This window comes from Triticum aestivum, chromosome 2A (genome assembly GCF_018294505.1).
Source record: "Triticum aestivum cultivar Chinese Spring chromosome 2A, IWGSC CS RefSeq v2.1, whole genome shotgun sequence".
NCBI lineage: Eukaryota > Viridiplantae > Streptophyta > Magnoliopsida > Poales > Poaceae > Triticum > Triticum aestivum.
The window spans coordinates 64,257,662-64,278,691 of record NC_057797.1 but is presented as its reverse complement, the minus strand read 5'-3'; positions in this window follow the sequence as shown (position 1 = coordinate 64,278,691).

Here is a 21,030-nt window from a genome sequence, read left to right as displayed (position 1 = left end):
CACACGGTTAAGAGAAACTTGTGTGTTCTAGGGTGCCCCCTTCCCCTATATATAAAGGAGGAGAGGGGAGGCTGGCCGGCCCTGTAGGGTGCGCCAGGAGGAGGGAGTCCTACTAGGACTTCAAGTCCTAGTAGGATTCCACCTAGAGGAAATGGGAAGAAGGAAGGAAGAGGGGGAATGGAAGGAAGGGGGGGGATGCCGCCCCCTTCCCCTATTCCAATTCGAACCCAAGGGGAGGGGGCCTGCCCCTTGTGGCCCTTCCTCTCTTCCCACTATGGCTCATCAAGGCCCATTAGTTCCCCACAGGGGGTTCCGATAACCCTTCGGCACTGCGATAATTATCTGGTACCTCTCAGAACTCATCTGGTGTCCGAATCACATCGTCCAATATATCAATCTTTATATCTCGACCATTTCGAGACTCCTCGTCATGTCCGTGATCTCATTCGGGACTCTAAACAATCTTCGGTCATCAAATCACATAACTCATAATACAAATCGTCATCGAACATTAAGCGTGCGGACCCTACGGTTTCGAGAACTATGTAGACATGACCGAGACACATCTCCGGTCAATAACCAATAACGGAACCTGGATGCTCATATTGGCTCCTGCATATTCTACGAAGATCTTTATCGGTCAAACCACATAACAACATACGTTGTTCCCTTTGTCATCGGTGTGTTACTTGCTCGAGATTCGATCGTTGGTATCATCATACCTAGTTCAATATCGTTACCGGCAAGTCTCTTTACTCGTTCCATAATGCATCATCCCGCAACTAACTCATTAGTCACATTGCTTGCATGGCTTATAGTGATGAGCATTACCGAGAGGGCCCAGAGATACCTCTCCAAAACACGGAGTGACAAATGCTAATCTCGATCTATGCCAACTCAACTAACACCATCGGACACACCTATAGAGCATCTTTATAATCACCCAGTTATGTTGTGATGTTTGATAGTGAAGGAAATATGCCCTAGAGGCAATAATAAATTTGTTGTTTACATTTCCTTATATCATGATAAATGTTTATTATTCATGCTAGAATTGTATTAACCGAAAACTTAGTACATGTGTGGATACATAGACAAACAGAGTGTCCCTAGTATGCTTCTACTTAACCAGCTCATTAATCAAAGATGGTTAAGTTTCCTAGCCATAGACATGTGTTGTTATTTGATGAACGGGATCACATCATTAGAGAATGATGTGATGTACAAGACCCATCTATTAGCTTAGCATAATGATCATTTAGTGTTTTCTGCTATTGCTTTCTTCATGACTTATACATGTTCCTCAGACTATGAAATTATGCAACTCCTGAATACCAAAGGAACTCCTTGTGTGCTATCAAACATCACAATGTAACTGGGTGATTATAAAGATGCTCTACAGGTGTCTCCAATGGTGTTTGTTGAGTTGGCATAGATCGAGATTAGGATTTGTCACTCCGTGTATCAAAGAGGTATCTCTGGGCCCTCTCGGTAATGCACATCACTATGAGCGTTGCAAGAAATGTGACTAATGAGTTAGTCACAGGATGATGCATTATAGAACGAGTAAAGAGACTTACCGGTGATGAGATTGAACTAGGTATGATGATACTGACGATCGAATCTAGGGCAAGTAACATACCGATGACAAAGGGAACAACATATGTTGTTATGCGGATTGACCGATAAAGGTCTTCATAGAATATGTGGGAACCAATATGAGAATCCAGGTTTCGCTGTTGGTTATTGACTGGAGATGTGTCTCGGTCATGTCTACGTAGTTCTCGAACCCATAGGGTCCGCATGCTTAACGTTCGATGACGATTTGTATTATGAGTTTCGTGTTTTGATGAACCGAAGTTTGTTTGGAGTCTCGGATGAAATCACGGACATGACAAGGAGTCTCGAAATGGTCGAGACATTAAGATTCATATATTGGAAGGTTACATTCGGACACCGTAAAAGTTCGGGTCGTTTCGGAGTACTGGGGGTTACCGGAACCCCCACCCCACCCAGGGAGTTCATGGGCCTTCATGGGCCCTAGTGGAAAGGATAGGAGGGCCACAAGTGAGGCCACCCCCCATGGCCAGTCCGAATTGGATTAGGGAGGGGGCGGCGCCCCCTCTTTCCTTCTCCCCTCTTCCTCCTTCCCTCCATCTCCCTCTCCTGGATGGAAGGGGACTCCAACTAGGATTGGAAATCCTAGTTGGACTCCCCATGGCATTCGCCCCCTTTAGGCCGGCCTCCTCCTCCTCCCCCCTTTATATACGTGGGAGGGAGGCACCCCAAAGGACACACAAGTTTCTCTTAGCCATGTGCGGTGCCCCCTTCCACAGTTACACACCTCGATCATATCGTCGTAGTTCTTAGCAAAGCACTGCATCGGTAAACGTCATCATCACCGTCGCCACACCGTCATGCTGACGGAACAATCCCCCAACCTCAACTGCATCAAGAGTTCGAGGGACGTCACTGAGCTGAACGTGTGCTGAACACGGAGGTGCCGTACGTTCGGTGCTTGGATCGGTTGTATCGCGAAGACGTTCGACTACATCAACCGCGTTATTAAATGCTTCCGCTTTCAGTCTACGAGGGTATGTAGACACACTCTCCCCTCTCGTTGCTATCCATCTCCTAGATAGATCTTACGTGATCGTAGGATTTTTTTGAAATACTGCGTTCCCCAACAGTGGTAACAGAGCGAAGTCTATGCATAGATGTTATATGCACGAATAGAACACAATGAGTTGTGGGAGATAATAGTCATACTGCTTACCAGCAACGTCTTACTTTGATTCGGCGGTATTGTTGGATGAAGCGGCCCGAACCTACATTACATGACTGTGTTCATGAGACTGGTTCTACCAACGTGCTTCGCACACAGGTGGCTAGCGGGTGTCTGTTTCTCTAGCTTTAGTTGAATCGAGTTTGACTACGCCCGTTCCTTGTTGAAGGTTAAAACAACACACTTGACGAAAAACTGTTGTGGTTTTGATGCGTAGGTAAGAACGGTTCTTGCTAGAATCCCGCAGCAGCCACGTAAAACTTGCAACAACAAAGTGGAGGACGTCTAACTTGTTTTTGTAGGGAATGTTGTGATGTGATATGGTCAAGACATAATAATATAAATTGTTGTATGAGATGATCATGTTTTGTAACAGTTATCGGCAGCTAGTAGGAGCCATATGGTTGTCGCTTTATTGTATGAAATGCAATCGCCATGCAATTGCTTTACTTTATCACTAAGCGGCAGCGATAGTCAGAGAAGCAATAGTTGGAGAGACGACAACGATGCTACAATGGAGATCAAGGTGTCAAGCCGGTGACGATGGTGATCATGACGGTGCTTTGGAGATGAATATCAAAAGCACAAGATGATGACGGCCATATCATACCACTTATTTTGATTGCATGCGATGTTTATCCTTTATGCATCTTATTTTGCTTAGTTCAACGGTAGCATTATAAGATGATCTCTCACTAAATTTCAAGGTACAAGTGTTCTTCCTGAGTATGCACCATTGCTACAGTTCGTCGTGCCGAGACACCACGTGATGATCGGGTGTGATAAGCTCGACGTTCACATACAACGGATGCAAGCCAGTTTTGCACAAGCAGAATACTTAGGTTAAACTTGACGAGCCTATCATATGCAGATATGGCCTCGAAACACTGAGACCGAAAGGTCAAGCGTGAATCATATAGTAGATATGATCAACATAGCGATGTTCACCATTGAAAACATCTCCATCTCACATGGTGATCGGACATGGTTTAGTTGATATGGATCACATGATCATTTAGATGACTAGAGGGATGTCTATCTAAGTGGGAGTTCTTAATTAATATGATTAATTGAACTTTAATTTATCATGATCTTAGTACCTAATAGTATTTTGCGTGTCTATGTTGTTGTAGATAAATGGCTCGTGCTACTGTTCCTTTGAATTTTAATGCATTCCTAGAGAAAGATAAGTTGAAAGATGATGGTAGCAACTACACGGACTGGTTCCACAACTTGAGGATTATCCTCATTGCTGCACAGAAGAATTACGTCCTGGAAGCACCGCTAGGTGCAAAGTCCGCTGCAGGAGCAACTCCAGATGTTATGAACGTCTGGTAGAGCAAAGCTGATGACTACTGGATAGTTCAGTGTGCCATGCTTTACGGCTTAGAATCGGGACTTCAACAACGTTTTGAATGTCATGGAGCATATGAGATGGTCCAAGAGTTGAAGTTAATATTTCAAGCAAATGCCCGGATTGAGAGATATGAAGTCTCCAATAAGTTCCACAACTACAAAATGGAGGAGAATAGTTCTGTCAGTGAGCATATACTCAGAATGTCTGGGTACCACAACCACTTGACTCAACTGGGAGTTAATCTTCCTGATGATAGTGTTATTGATAGAGTTCTTCAATCACTGCCACCAAGCTACAAAAGCTTCATGATGAACTATAATATGCAAGGGATGGATAAGACAATTCCCGAGCTCTTCGCAATGCTAAAGGCTATGGAGGTAGAAATGAAGAAGGAGCATCAAGTGTTGATGGTCAACAAGACCACTAGTTTCAAGAAGAAGGGCAAAGGGAAGAAGGGGAACTTCAAGAAGAACGGCAAGCAAGTTACTGCTCAAGTGAAGAAGCCCAAGTCTGGACCTAAGACTGAGACTGAGTGCTTCTACTGCAAAGGGACTGCGGAACTGCCCCAAGTATTTGGTGGATAAGAAGGATGGCAAAGTGAAAGGTATATTTGATATACATGTTATTGATGTGCACCTTACTAATGCTCGTAGTAGTGCATGGGTATTTGATACTGGTTCTGTTGCTCATATTTGCAACTCGAAACAGGGGCTACAGATTAAATGAAGATTGGCTAAGGACGAGGTGACGATGCGCGTGGGAAATGGTTCCAAAGTCGATGTGATCGCCGTCAGCACGCTACCTCTACATCTACCTTCGGGAGTAGTATTAGACCTGGATAATTGTTATTTGGTGCCAGCGTTAAGCATGAATATTATATCTGGATCTTGTTTGATGCGAGACAATTATTCATTTAAGTCAGGGAATAATGGTTGTTCTATTTATATGAGTAATATGTTTTATGGTCTGCACCCTTGATGAGTGGTCTATTTTTATTGAATCTCGATAGTAGTGATACACATATTCATAGTATTGAAGCCAAAAGATATAAGTTTAATAATGATCGTGCAACTTATTTGTGGCACTGCCGTTTAGGTCATATTGGTGTAAAGCGCATGAAGAAACTCCATGTTGATGGGCTTTTGGAATCACTTGATTATGAATCACTTGATGCTTGTGAACCATGCCTCATGGTCAAGATGACTAAGACTCCTTTCTCTGGAACAATGGAGCAAGCAATTGACTTATTGGAAATAATACATACTGATGTATGCAGTCCGATGAGTGTTGATGCTCGCGGCGAGTATCGTTATTTTCTAACCTTCACAGATGATTTAAGCAGATATGGGTATATCTACTTAATGAAACATAAGTCTGAAACATTTGAGAAGTTCGAAGAATTTCAGAGTGAAGTGGAAAATCATCGTAACAAGAAAAATAAAGTTTCTACGATCTGATCGTGGAGGTGAATATTTGAGTTATGAGTTTGGTCTTCATTTGAAACAATGTGGAATAGTTTCGCAGCTCACGCCACCTGGAACACCACAGCGTAATGGTGTGTCCGAACATCGTAACCGCACTTTATTAGATATGGTGCGATCTATGATATCTCTTACTCATTTACCGCTATCGTTTTGGGGTTATGCTCTAGAGACGGCTGCATTCACGTTAAATAGGGCACCATCGAAATCCATTGAGACGACACCATATGAACTGTGGTTTGGCAAGAAACCCAAGTTGTCGTTTCTTAAAGTTTGGGGCTGCGATGCTTATTTGACAAAGCTTCAACCTGATAAGCTTGTGCCCAAATTGGAGAAATGTGTCTTCATAGGATACCCAAAGGAGACTGTTGGGTACACCTTCTATCACAAATCCGAAGGCAAGATATTCATTGCTAAGAATGGATCCTTTCTAGAGAAGGAGTTTCTCTCGAAAGAAGCGAGTGGGAGGAAAGTAGAACTTGATGAGGTAATTGTACCTTCTCCCTTATTGGAAAGTAATTCATCACAGAAATCAGTTCCAGTGATTCCTACACCAATTATTGAGGAATCTAATGATGATGATCATGAAACTTCTAATCAAGTTACTACTGAACCTCGTAGGTCAACCAGAGCAAGATCCGCACCAGAGTGGTATGGTAATCCTATTCTGGAGGTCATGTTACTTGACCATGACGAAACTACGAACTATGAGGAAGTGATGATTAGCCCAGATTTCGCGAAATGGCTTGAGGCCATGAAATCTGAGATGGGATCCATGTATGAGAAAAAAATTAAGGACTTTGGTTGACTTACCCGATGATCGGCAAGCAATAGAGAATAAATGGACCTTCAAGAAGAAGACTGACACTGACGGTAATGTTACTGTCTACAAAGTTCGACTTGTTGCGAAAGGTTTTCGACAAGTTCAAGGAGTTGACGATGATGAGACCTTCTCACTCGTAGCGACGCTTAAGTCTGTCCGAATCATGTTAGCAATTGCCGCATTTTATGATTATGAAATTTGGCAAATGGATGTCAAAACTGCATTCCTTAATGGATATCTTAAAGAAGAGTTGTATATGATGCAACCAAAAGGTTTTGTCGACCCAAAAGGTGCTAACAAAGTGTGCAAGCTTGTAACACCCCGGATGTAATTTACCTTATATGTATCCCAACTCTTGCCGTTGCCGGCAAGAAGTTATTTTATTTCCTAGGGTTCGGGTTTTTGTCTTCGTGTGTTGTTGTCTTTGTCATGCATCTCATATCATGCCATCATGTGCATTGCATTTGCATACGTTGTTCGTCTCATGCATCCGAGCATTTTCCCCGTTGTCCGTTTTGCATTCCGGCTCTCCTATGTCCTCCGGTGGTCCTTTCTACCTCTTTTCGTGTGTGTGGGTTAAACATTTCCGGATTGGACCGAGACTTGTCATGCGGCCTTGGTTTACTACCGGTAGACCGCCTATCAAGTTTCGTGCCATTTGGACTTCGTTTGATGCTCCAACGGTTAACCGAGGGACCGAAAAGGCCTCGTGTGTGTTGCAGCCCAACACCCTTCCAATTTGGCCCAAAACCCACCTAAACCCTCTCCATCATCTAGAGTGTTCGATCACGACCGCGTGGCCGAAAACCGCACTCCATTTGGAGCTTCCTAGCTCCTCCTACCTATAAAACTAGGTCTCCCCCAAAATTTTCGGATCTTCCACCCCCAAACCCTAGTCCTTTCTCCATCCGTGCGCCGGACGTCTCCGGTCTGCGCCGGACACATCTCCACCGCCGCCCGCAGCCAACCGGGGGCCGCCACGTGGCGCGCCGCCACCCGCAGCCACGCCGGCCCGCTCGGCCCGCTGCGAGCCCCCGGAGCCCATCGGATCTCCCCGCTACCTGGGAGCTCCTGACGACACGACGACGCCCGCCTTCACCTCGTCGCGCCACCGTCTTTGCCTCGCCGCCCGCCGCGCCGACGCCGCCCCGCCGCCTCGTCACCGGTCGCCGGTGCCCACCTCACCGCCCGGGTCTCCGCTGACGACCGCCGCCGCCTCCACGCGCTCCTCTCCGTCCTCCGGCAAGTCCCACTCCGGCCGGATCCAACCTCCCTCTCCGGCGAGCTCGAGGATTCTGGCGGCTCTCCGGCAGCTACAATACCCCAGATCCCGATCCGGTCTATAGTGAACCCTAGATCTCGGTTGACCTCTTTCCCGAACCCTAATTTTTTTGCAAACTTTGGCATGTCATAACTCTCTCATCGTAGATCCGATTTGTGCGTGTAGCATATCAAAATGTTCATCTCGACGAGTACATCATTTCATCTCATTGCATCATTTTCATTTGGGCTCATCTTGATGCCTGAAATGCTGTTGGAAGAGGGCTATATGATGAATTTGTCAGATCTGTTTCAGCAAATGGAATTTTGTCATTTTTGCCATGATTAATGGGTGCATGCCATGATCCTGAGCTCTACATGTGTTTTGCTATTTGCCATGCCATCTTTATAGGGGTGTATGCCATGTATTTGTGTGATCTTTTTGGTGACTAGCACAAGCTTGCAAAGTAGCGTAATCGGTAATGCTGATTTCAGGGACTTAGAATTTCACTAAGTCCTTGTTCTATTTTTGTTGTTATGCCATATGTTCATGTTGTTTCCTAGTGATCCGTGCCTCTTTTGAGGATGACCAATAAGGATGTTTTGATAACATTGTGATGCTCTGTCCATCCATGTCTTTGCTTGCAATTATGGAGCACCCTATCTTGAGTCAATCGAGCTCTACTTTTGCTATAAAGTGAATCCTGGCAGATTGTTGACATGTTTAGCGATTTTGCCGAGGATGTTGCTATTGATCCGTGCATGCTATGTTATTGTTCTTGCCATGTCTAGCTTATATGCCATGTATTCTTGATGGGTGTATGCTTAGTTTGTCATGCCATGCTCTGTAGTGAGTGCATCGAGCTCGTAAACATGCCTACTCGTTAACTGTTTTGCATGCTCCAGTTTTTCACTAAGTCTGAATCTGTTTATGATTTTGCCATGTTCACATGCTTGCAATTGTATTTTCTGATCCCTTTTGGCTCAAGGTCACTAAGGGACTTTTGTTAAGTGCTTTGAGTAGCTTCATGACATGCCTTGCTTTGCCATGTTAAGTTCATGTAGCATGTAGTTTTCATGCTCTAAAGTGTGCTTCCTGATGATAAATTCCAGACTTGTGTTAATTTCACTAAGTCTGAAACCTGTTATCATTTGCACTTTTGCCATGCTTGTTTGAACCTGTTAATGGATGAACTAGCCGTAGCTCAGTGTTCATCTTTTGTCAAGCTTCATGAGTGGATCCCTGCCATGTATTTTGTTGCCATGTTTGAGTGCTGTAGCATATTTATCTTGATGCATTTAGTTGGTCACTTGCTGATTATCGCATACCGGTGCCATATTTGTTTTGCTTGCCATTTCCAAACCGTGCATCCGATTCCGGTGATCTTTATATCGATTTCAACCGAAATCACCTCACCTTTCTAGTGGCACTCTTGGATTTCCAAGTTGAGGCCAGGTTCAATCATTCCTTGTCAAATCTTGCATATGCATCACATACCGCATCCCGCATATCATACCATGTTTGGATCATGTTGTTTGAGCATTGCACGTGGTTGAGTGTGTTCCATTTGCTTGTTGTTCTTGTTTGGGTAGAGACGGGAGACGAGTTCATGAATGAGGAGCCCGTTGAGTTCGCTTACGAGGATCAAGTCAACTCTGAGAACTTTGCAGGCAAGATGACCATACCCTCGAAATCACTTCTATCTTTGCTTGCTAGATGCTCGCTCTTTTGCTATGCCTATGCTACGATACCTACCACTTGCTTACATGCCTCCCAAATTGCCATGTCAAACCTCTAAACCCACCATGTCCTAGCAAACCATTGATTGGCTATGTTATCGCTTTGCTCAGCCCCTCTTATAGCGTTGCTAGTTGCAGGTGAAGATTGGAGATCGTTCCTTATTGGAACATTGTTTATTGTTGGGATATCACAATATTATCTTGTTATCTTAATGCACCTATATACTTGGTAAAGGGTGGAAGGCTCGGCCTTTTGCCTTGTGTTTTGTTCCACTCTTGCCGCCCTAGTTTCTGTCATATCGGTGTTATGTTCCCGGATTTTGCGTTCCTTACGCGGTTGGGTTATAATGGGAACCCCTTGATAGTTCGCCTTGAATAAAACTCGTCCAGCAATGCCCAACCTTGGTTTTACCATTTGCCACCTAGCCTCTTTTACCCTTGGGTTTCCGGATCCCAAGGGTCATCTTATTTAAACCCCCCCTGGGCCAGTGCTCCTCTGAGTGTTGGTCCGAACCGGGCAGCCTGCGGGGCCACCTTGGGGAAACTCGAGGGTTGGTTTTACTCCTAGCTTGACCTATTTGAGTGTGCCCTGAGAACGAGATATGTGCACCTCCTATCGAGATTTGTCGGCACATTCGAGCGGTGTTGCTGGACTTGTTTTACCATTGTTGAGGATGTCTTGTAAACGGGATGCCGAGTCTGATCGGATTGTCTTGGGAGAAGGAATATCCTTCATTGACCATGAGAGCTTGTGATGGGCTAAGTTGGGACTCCCCTGCAGGGTTTTGAACTTTCGAAAGTCGTGCCCGTGGTTATGAGCAGATGGGAATTTGTTAATGTTCGGTTGTAGATAACTTGAAACTTAACTTAATTAAAAAGCATCAACCGCGTGTGTAACCGTGATGGTCTCTTCTCGGCGGAGTCTGGAAAGTGAACACGGTGTTGGAGTAATGCTTGACGTAGTTTGTTCTAGGATCACTTCTTGATCATAGTTGTTCGATCGTGCTTTTGCCTCCTCTTCTCACTCTTTTTTGCGAATAGGTTAGCCACCATATATGCTAGTCGCTTGCTGCAGCTCCACATCATACCTTGTCTTACTTATAAGCTTAAATAGTCTTGATCGCGAGGGTGCGAGATTGCTGAGTCCCCGTGACTCACAGATTACTTCCAAACCAGATGCAGGGACCGATGATACCATTCCAGATGATGTGCTTGAGCTCAAGTGGGAGTTCGATGAAGACTCTCGTCGTTACTATGTGTCTTTCCCAGATGATCAGTAGTGGTGCCCAGTTGGGGCGATCGGGGACTTTGTCACATGTGGGGGTTGATCTTTATTTTGGTACCGTAGTCGGACCATGAGTGTATTGGATGATTGTAATGTTATTCATATATTTGTGTGACGTGGCGAGAGTAAGCCAACTATGTACCTTTTCCCCCTTTTTATCTATTTACATGGGTTGTTGTGAAGATTACCTTACTTGCAACATTGCTTTCAATGCGGTTATGCCTCTAAGTCGTGCTTTGACACGTAGGAGATATAGCCGCATCGAGGGCGTTATAAGTTGGTAATCAGAGCCTTCCCTGACCTTAGGAGCCCCCTGCTTGATCGAATCGTTGGCGTTGTTGAGTCTAGAAAAATGTTTTGAGTCATCTAGGATTATATATATCGAAGAGTTAGGAATTCTTTTTACTCCCCAGTCCCTTCATCGCTCTGGTGAGGCATCATGACTTAGAGTTTTGACTCTTCTCTTCTCAAATTTCACTAATTTTTTTTAGGATCACGCGGGTATCTTGGAATCGTTCCGATCGATTTGTGACGAGAACATTGTTCTTAGTGCCTCCTTTCATTTAGGGGTTGTGGCAGTGTCCCGGGGAGTTGAGCTCCGAGGTGTTATCGTCACAATTTTATCATTGAGATTCTAGAATACTTGAGTTTCGCCGACATCGAAAATCTCTTTTATGCAGTTGTTGGTGAGATAACCTCGACGCCACCCAGTACTGGGGCAGGAGTTCGGGAGTGTTGCCATAACTTGTATAACGGATGCTTTTCGAAGGTTGAGGTAAATGATTTCCGAATGTTTCTTGGTTATGTGTTGAAGGATGGATACAGCTGGATGTAGGATTTGCTAGAATTGGGTGAGATATTATGCTTCCGCTGTATCCCCAACACCTGATTGCATAACCGGAAAGGTTCAGGAGTTTCATAGGTGGGAATTCTTGTAGCTCTAGTTCTTCTTCCACGGATATTTGGTTTGGGATTGGGTAATCCTCACCAAGTATTTGTTCTTGTTCGTACCTTGTTGTTTTTCTTCTACCTCAATTCTAAGTGGCTTATCAATTTATGTAAATGTGACCATTTCAATTGGAATGCATTCATTCATTTTGTTCGGATGTGAAGACTATATGTTGCAATTTCAACCCGTTTGATTCAGCTTAAATTTTTGTCTGCCAAGATGCTAATGGATGTCAACCTCTTCAGGATGGCTCCTCCAACGCGCACAACTCCGAATCCTGATCCGCCACCACCGACTCCACCTCCGGAGGCATGGCAAGCTGTGATGGCCGCTACCAATGCAAACACGCAGCTGATCATGCAACTTCTTCAAGAGAGCAACCAAGGGAACCAGGGCCATGGCAACAATCAGAATTAGTTTGCTACACTCAACCAGTTCCTTCCTAACCAGCCGAAGACCTTAAGCAATTGTGTTGAGGCAACAGGCGCTGATGATTGGCTCGTGGACATATGCAAGCATTTCGAGTGCAGTAACGTCAGGCCTGAGGACTTTGTCAAGTTCGCCTCCTTCCAACTCAAAGACCAAGCTGCAGAATGGTTTCAGCAGTACAAAGATTCTAGAGGAGGCCGTGTGATTACCTGGGATGAATTCTTTCAAGACTTCAAAGCTCATCATATTCCTCAGAGTGTGGTTGAGAGCAAGCGTGAGGAATTCCGCAACCTGAAGCAAGGCACTATGTCTGTTTACCAGTACAACATCATGTTCCAGAAGCTCTCCCGTTTTGCTAAGTAGGACGTCCCTGACGAGAAGAGCATGATATACCAGTTCAGGGGTGGTCTCAGAGAAGAACTCCAGACAACTCTCGTCCTCTTTGAGCCCAAGAAGTACGATGAGTTTTACAACATGGCAATGAAGCAAGAGACTACTCAACTGAAGTGCGATGCTTCTAAGAAGCGAGTCAGAGATGCAACTCCTTCTTCCTCAACTCAAGTGGCTAAGCAGCAAAAGTATTGGCTGCCTCCTCCTCCGTTCCATCAGCCTTATCAGCAGAAGAGCAAAGGTGGCAGTGGATCTTCCCACCCACCCAACTCTGGCTTTCAGAACAAGACTTCGTCTCAAGCTCCAAGATCAAGTGCTTCGTATCACCGTCCGCTCTCAGAGGTCACGTGCAACAAGTGCCAACAGAAGGGTCACTATGCCAACAAATGCTTCAATCAGAGGCGTCTCCCTCCTCCTCCTCCTGTGAGATCGGCAAGTACAGCTGTGGTCAAGCATAACCCCAAGCACGCCAAGGTCAACTTGATGAATGCAGCTCAGGCAGAGGACTCATCAGATGTCATCATGGGTAACCTTCCTGTTAACGATGTTCCTGCAAAAGTACTTTTTGATAATGGTGCATCGCATTGTTTCATGTCAAAGCCATTTTTTTGCCAAGAATGAATTCGTTTCTTCTCATTTGGGCAAACAAATGGATATCGTTTCTCCTGGCAAACGTTTGAGTGCAAGTTTGGAGGTTCCAGATATTACTATCACGTTGGGTGATTACAAGTTTCTTTCTTCCCCAATGGTCCTTGGTAACTCGGTTATTGATCTTATTCTCGGAATGGACTGGCTTTCTAAGCACAAGGCTCAGCTTGATTGTGCAGCTAGGCAGATTCAATTGAATCATTCGTCTGAGGATGTAATTGTCTTTGCCGCAAGGGATGATATTATTCGTCTGTTTTCTCTCAATTAGAAGGGTGAACTGGATGCCATCTCTCAAATTCCAGTCGTTTGTGAATATCAAGACATCTTTCTAGAAGAGCTTCTAGGAATGCCTCCGCACCGGCCAGTTGAATTCGTCATCGATCTTGAGCCTGGCACGGAACCTGTTTGCAAACGTCCTTACAAGCTTGGACCTGAAGAGTTGAAGGAGCTGAAGAAGCAACTCGATATTCAAGAGAGAATGGGTCTCATCCGACCTAGTTCTTCTCCGTGGGGTTGTGGAGTTTTTTTTGTGAAGAAGAAGGATGGAACAGACCGACTTTGTGTTGACTACCGTCCATTGAACAAGAAGACTATAAAGAACAAGTACCCACTTCCCAACATCAACGAGCTATTTGAACAACTCAAAGGTGCTCAAGTATTCTCCAAGCTTGATCTCCGCATGGGCTATCACCAGATTCGAATTCGTGAGCAAGATATCCGCAAGACAGCATTCAGAACAAGCTATGGTTCATATGAATACACTGTCATGTCTTTTGGCCTCGTCAACACTCCTCCGACTTTCTCTCGCATGATGAACTTCATCTTCAACCCCTACACAAATGACTTCGTCTTGGTCTACCTCGATGACATTTTGGTCTTTTCCAAGAACAAGGAAGATCATGCCAAGCACTTGCGTTTGGTGCTGGATAAGCTCAGAGAACATCAGTTCTACGCCAAGTTTTCAAAGTGTGAGTTTTGGCTCAATGAGGTTCTCTACCTTGGGCATATCATCTCTGCCAAGGGCATAGCGGTGAATCCTGAGAAGGTGTCTGCAATTGTGAATTGGGAACCACCTCAGAACGTGAAGCAACTCCGCAGCTTCCCTGGTCTTGCAAGCTATTGTCGAAGGTTCGTTGAGAAATTTTCAAAGATTGCGAAGCCTCTTTCAAACCTTCTCCAGAAGCACGTGAAGTACGTTTAGTCTCCTGAATGTGACATCGCTTTCAACACCCTGAAAGAGAAATTAGTCACTGCTCCAGTTCTGACTCCTCCTGATGAATCCAAACCGTTCGAGGTCTTCTGTGATGCCTCTCTTCAAGGTCTTGGTGCAGTGTTGATGCAAGAGAAGAAAGTTGTGGCTTATACCTCTCGCCAGTTGAAGCCCAACGAGAAGAACTACCCCACTCATGACCTCGAGTTGGCGGCAGTTGTGCATGCTCTTTTGACTTGGAGACATCTCTTATTGGGAAGGAAAGTGGACATCTTCACTGACCACAAGAGTCTCAAGTACATCTTCACTCAGCCTAATCTCAACCTCAGGCAGACTCGTTGGGTCGAAATGATTCAAGAGTATAATCCAAGTATCGAATATACTTCGGGCAAGGCCAATGTAATTGCTGACGCATTGAGCAGGAAGGCTTACTGCAACAGTCTGATTCTCAAGCCTTATCAACCCGAGCTTTGTGAAGCTTTCCGCAAACTCAATCTGCAAGTTGTTCCTCAAGGTTTCCTCACCAACCTTCAAGTCTCTCCTACTTTGGAAGATCAGATTTGCGAGGCTCAACTTCTTGATGCTATGGTGAAGAAGGTGAAGATTGGGATTGCCAAGAGTCAATCCAAGTACAAGTGCTATCATCTTGATGACAAGGATACTCTATTCTTCGAGGATCGCATTATTGTGCCTAAAGGTGACCTTCGTAAAGTCATTATGAATGAGGCTCACAATTAACTCCTCTCTATCCACCCTGGGAGTACAAAGATGTACCAGGACCTCAAGCAGGCGTATTGGTGGACTCGAATGAAGCGTGAGATTGCTCAGTTCGTGAATGAGTGTGATGTCTGCAGAAGAGTGAAGGCAGAACACCAACGACCAGCTGGTCTCCTCCAACCTCTTGCCATTCCAGAATGGAAGTTTGACCACATTGAGATGGACTTCGTGACGGGATTTCCAAAGTCCAAGCGTGGCAATGATGCTATCTTCGTTGTCATCGACAAACTCACTAAAGTTCTCACTTTCTGCTTATCAACGAGTCTATCACATCAGCTCAATTGGCAGAGCTTTATACCTCTCGGATTGTCTCTCTGCACGGCATTCCGAAGTTGATTTCTTCAGATCGTGGCAGCATCTTCACCTCGAAGTTTTGGGATTCTTTTCAGAAGGCCATGGGCACCAACATCCGTTTCAGCACAGCTTTTCATCCTCAAACTAGCGGCCAAGTCAAGTGTGTCAATCAGATTCTCGAAGACAGGGCTTGCGTTATCTCTTTCGGTATGAAGTGGGAAGATTGTCTTCCATATGCTGAGTTCTCCTACAACAACAGCTTTCAAGCGAGTTCGGGCAAGGCCCCATTTGAAATTCTCTATGGCAGGAAGTGCCATACTCCTCTTAACTGGTCAGAGACTGGTGAACGTCAACTTCTTGGAAATGACTTGATCACAGAGGCAGAAGAGATGTGTAAAGTCATTCGTGATAACCTCAAAGCAGCGCAATCGCGCCAGAAGAGCTACTATGATAGTAAGCATCGTGATTTGGCTTTCGAGATCGGAGACCATGTTTACCTCCGCGTCTCTCCAATGAAAGGTACTCGTTGCTTCGGTATCAAAGGGAAGCTTGCCCCTAGATACGTGGGTCCTTTCAAGATCGTCAGCAAGAGAGGCGATCTCGCCTATCAACTTGAGCTTCCCTCCAACTTTGCAAACGTGCACGACGTGTTCCATGTCTCTCAGCTCCGCAAGTGCTTCAAGACCCTTGACCGCACCGTCAACTTTGAAGACATTGATCTCCAAGAAGACCTTTCTTATCGTGAGCACCTAGTTGCTATTCTTGAAGAGATTGAGCGCAAGACTCACAACAAGTCAATCAAATTCCTCAAAGTCAAGTGGTCACACCATTTCGACCGTGAAGCCACCTGGGAACGTGAGGATCACCTCCGTTCTGAGTACCTGGAGTTTTTCCAGTCCTACATCTCGGGACGAGATCCTTTCGTAGTGGTGGAGTGTTGTAACACCCCGGATGTAATTTACCTTATATGTATCCCAACTCTTGCCGTTGCCGGCACGAAGTTATTTTATTTCCTCGGGTTCGGGTTTTTGTCTCCGTGTGTTGTTGTCTTTGTCATGCATCTCATATCATGCCATCATGTGCATTGTATTTGCATACGTTGTTCGTCTCATGCATCCGAGCATTTTCCCCGTTGTCCGTTTTGCATTCCGGCGCTCCTATGTCCTCCGGTGGTCCTTTCTACCTCTTTTCGTGTGTGTGTGTGTGGGGGGGGGGGTTAAACATTTCCAGATTGGACCGAGACTTGTCATGCGGCCTTGGTTTACTACCGGTAGACCGCCTATCAAGTTTCGTGCCATTTGGACTTCGTTTGATGAACCAACGGTTAACCGAGGGACCGAAAAGGCCTCGTGTGTGTTGCAGCCCAACACCCTTCCAATTTGGCCAAAACCCACCTAAACCCTCTCCATCATCTAGATCGTTCGATCACGATCGCGTGACCGAAAACCGCACTCCATTTGGAGCTTCCTAGCTCCTTCTACCTATAAAACTAGGTCTCCCCTGAAATTTTCGGATCTTCCAACCCCCAAACCCTAGTCCTTTCTCCATCCGCGCGCCGGACGTGTCCGGTCCTCTCCGGCACATCTCCGCTGCCGCCCGCAGCCAACCGGGGGCCGCCACTTGGCGCGCCGCCACCCGCAGCCATGCCGGCCCGCTCGGGCCGCTGCGAGCCCCCGGAGCCCATCGGATCTCCCCGCCGCCTGGGAGCTCCCGACGACACGACGCCGCCCGCCTTCACCTCGCCTCGCCGCCCGCTGTGCCGATGCCGCCCCGCCGCCTCGTCGCCGGTCGCCGGTGCCCACCTCGCCGCCCGGGTCTCCGACAACGACCGCCGCCGCCTCCACGCGCTCATCTCCGTCCTCCGGCAAGTCCCACTCCGGCCGGATCCAACCTCCCTCTCCGGCGAGCTCGAGGATTCCGGCGGCTCTCCAGCAGCTACAGTACCCCAGATCCCGATCCGGTCTACAGTGAACCCTAGATCTCGGTTGACCTCTTCCCCGAACCCTAATTTTTTTGCGAAAACTTTGGCATGTCATAACTCTCTCATCGTAGATCTGATTCATGCGTGTAGCATATCAAAATGTTCGTCTCGACGAGTACATCATTTCATCTCATTGCATCATTTTCATTTGGGCTCATCTTGATGCCTGAAATGCTGTTGGAAGAGGGCTATCTGATGAATTTGTCAGATCTGTTTCAGCAAATGGAATTTTGTCATTTTTGCCATGATTAATGGGTGCATGCCATGATCCTGAGCTCTACATGTGTTTTGCTATTTGCCATGCCATCTTTATAGGGGTGTATGCCATGTATTTGTGTGATCTTTTTGGTGACTAGCACAAGCTTGCAAAGTAGCGTAATCGGTAATGCTGATTTCAGGGACTTAGAATTTCACTAAGTCCTTGTTCTATTTTTGTTGTTATGCCATATGTTCATGTTGTTTCCTAGTGATCCGTGCCTCTTTTGAGGATGACCGGTAAGGATGTTTTGATAACATTGTGATGCTCTGTCCATCCATGTCTTTGCTTGCAATTATGGAGCACCCTATCTTGAGTCAATCGAGCTCTACTTTTGCTATAAAGTGAATCCTGGCAGATTGTTGACATGTTTAGCGATTTTGCCGAGGATGTTGCTATTGATCCGTGCATGCTATGTTATTGTTCTTGCCATGTCTAGCTTATATGCCATATATCTTGATGGGTGTATGCTTAGTTTGTCATGCCATGCTTTGTAGTGAGTGCATCGAGCTCGTAAACATGCCTACTCGTTAACCGTTTTGCATGCTCCAGTTTTTTCACTAAGTCTGAATCTGTGTATGATTTCGCCATGTTCACATGCTTGCAATTGTATTTTCTGATCCCTTTTGGCTCAAGGTCACTAAGGAACTTTTGTTAAGTGCTTTGAGTAGCTTCATGCCATGCCTTGACTTGCCATGTTAAGTTCCTGTAGCATGTAGTTTTCATGCTCTAAAGTGTGCTTCCTGATGATAAATTCCAGACTTGCGTTAATTTCACTAAGTCCGAAACCTATTGTCATTTGCACTTTTGCCATGCTTGTTTGAACCTGTTAATGGATGAACTAGCCGTAGCTTAGTGTTCATCTTTTGTCAAGCTTCATGAATGGATCCCTGCCATGTATTTTGTTGCCATATTTGAGTGCTATAGCATATTTATCTTGATGCATTTAGTTGGTCACTTGCTGTTTATCACAGACTGGTGCCATATTTGTTTTGCTTGCCATTTCCAAACCGTGCATCCGATTCCGGTGATCTTTATATCAATTTCAACCGAAATCACCTCATCTTTCCAGTGGCACTCTTGGATTTCCAAGTTGAGGCCAGGTTCGATCATTCCTTGACAAATCTTGCATATGTATCACATACCGCATCCCGCATATCATACCATGTTTTGCATCATGTTGTTTGAGCATTGCACATGGTTGATTGTGTTCCGTTTTCTTGTTGTTCTTGTTTGGGTAGAGCCAGGAGACGAGTTCGTGAACGAGGAGCCCGTTGAGTTCGCTTACGAGGATCAAGTCGACTCTGAGAACTTTGCAGGCAAGATGACCATACCCTCGAAATCACTTCTATCTTTGCTTGCTAGATGCTCGCTCTTTTGCTATGCCTATGCTACGATACCTACCACTTGCTTAACATGCCTCCCAAATTGCCATGTCAAACCTCTAACCCACCATGTCCTAGCAAACCGTTGATTGGCTATGTTACCGCTTTGCTCGGCCCCTCTTATAGCGTTGCTAGTTGCAGGTGAAGATTGGAGATCGTTCATTGTTGGAACATTGTTTATTGTTGGGATATCACAATATTATCTTGTTATCTTAATGCACCTATATACTTGGTAAAGGATGGAAGGCTCGGCCTTTTGCCTTGTGTTTTGTTCCACTCTTGCCGCCCTAGTTTCCGTCATATCGGTGTTATGTTCCCGGATATTGCGTTCCTTACGTGGTTGGGTTATAATGGGAACCCCTTGACAGTTCGCCTTGAATAAAACTCCAGCAATGCCCAACCTTGGTTTTACCATTTGCCACCTAGCCTCTTTTTCCCTTGGGTTTCCGGAGCCCGAGGGTCATCTTATTTAAACCCCCCTGGGCCAGTGCTCCTCTGAGTGTTGGTCCGAACTGGGCATCCTGCAGGGCCACCTCGGGGAAACTCGACGGTTGGTTTTACTCGTAGCTTGACCTATCTGAGTGTGCCCTGAGAACGAGATATGTGCACCTCCTATCAGTATTTGTCAGCACATTCGGGCAGTGTTGCTGGACTTGTTATACCATCGTCGAGGATGTCTTGTAACCGGGGTGCCGAGTCTGATCGGATTGTCTTGGGAGAAGGAATATCCTTCGTTGACCATGAGAGCTTGTGATGGGCTAAGTTGGGACTCCCCTGCAGGGTTTTGAACTTTCGAAAGCCGTGCCCGCGGTTATGGGCAGATGGAATTTGTTAATGTCCGGTTGTAGATAACTTGAAACTTAACTTAATTAAAATGCATCAACCGCGTGTGTAACCGTGATGGTCTCTTCTCGGCGGAGTCCGGGAAGTGAACACAGTGTTGGAGTAATGCTTGATGTAGTTTGTTCTAGGATCACTTCTTGATCATAGTTGTTTGACCGTGCTTTTGCCTCCTCTTGTCGCTCTCTTTTGTGAATAGGTTAGCCACCATATATGCTAGTCGCTTGTTGCAGCTCCACATCATACCTTGTCTTACCTATAAGCTTAAATAGTCTTGATCGCGAGGGTGCGAGATTGCTGAGTCCCCGTGACTCATAGATTACTTCCAAACCAGATGCAGGGACCGATGATACCGTTCTAGACGATGCGCTTGAGCTCAAGTGGGAGTTCGATGAAGACTCTCGTCGTTACTATGTGTCTTTCCCAGATGATCAGTAGTGGTGCCTAGTTGGGGCGATCGGGGACTTTGTCGCATGTGGGGGTTGATCTTTATTTTGGTACCGTAGTCAGACCATGAGTGTATTGGATGATTGTAATGTTATTCATATATTTGTGTGATGTGGCGAGTGTAAGCCAACTATGTACCTTTTTTCCCCTTTTTATCTATTTACAAGGGTTGTTGTGAAGATTACCTTACTTGCGGCATTGCTTTCAATGCGGTTATGCCTCTAAGTCGTGCTTCGACACGTAGGAGATATAGCCGCATCATGGGCATTATAAAGCTCCAACGATCCATTTATGGACTGGTGCAAGCCTCTCGGAATTGGAATATGCGTTGTGATAGTGTGATCAAAGCATATGATTTTGTACAGGCTTTTGGAGAAGTCTGTATTTACAAGAAAGTGAGTGGGAGCTCTGTAGCATTTCTGATATTATATGTGGATGACATATTGTTGATCGGAAATGATACTGAATTTCTGAATGGCATAAAAGGATACTTGAATAAGAATTTTTCAATGAAAGACCTCGGTAAAGCTGCTTATATATTGGGAATCAAGATCTATAGAGACAGATTAAGACGCTTAATTGGACTTTCACAAAGCACATACCTTGATAAAGTTTTGAAGAAATTCAAAATGGATCAGTCAAAGAAAGGGTTCTCGCATGCGTTACAAGGTGTGAAGTTGAGTCAGACTCAAT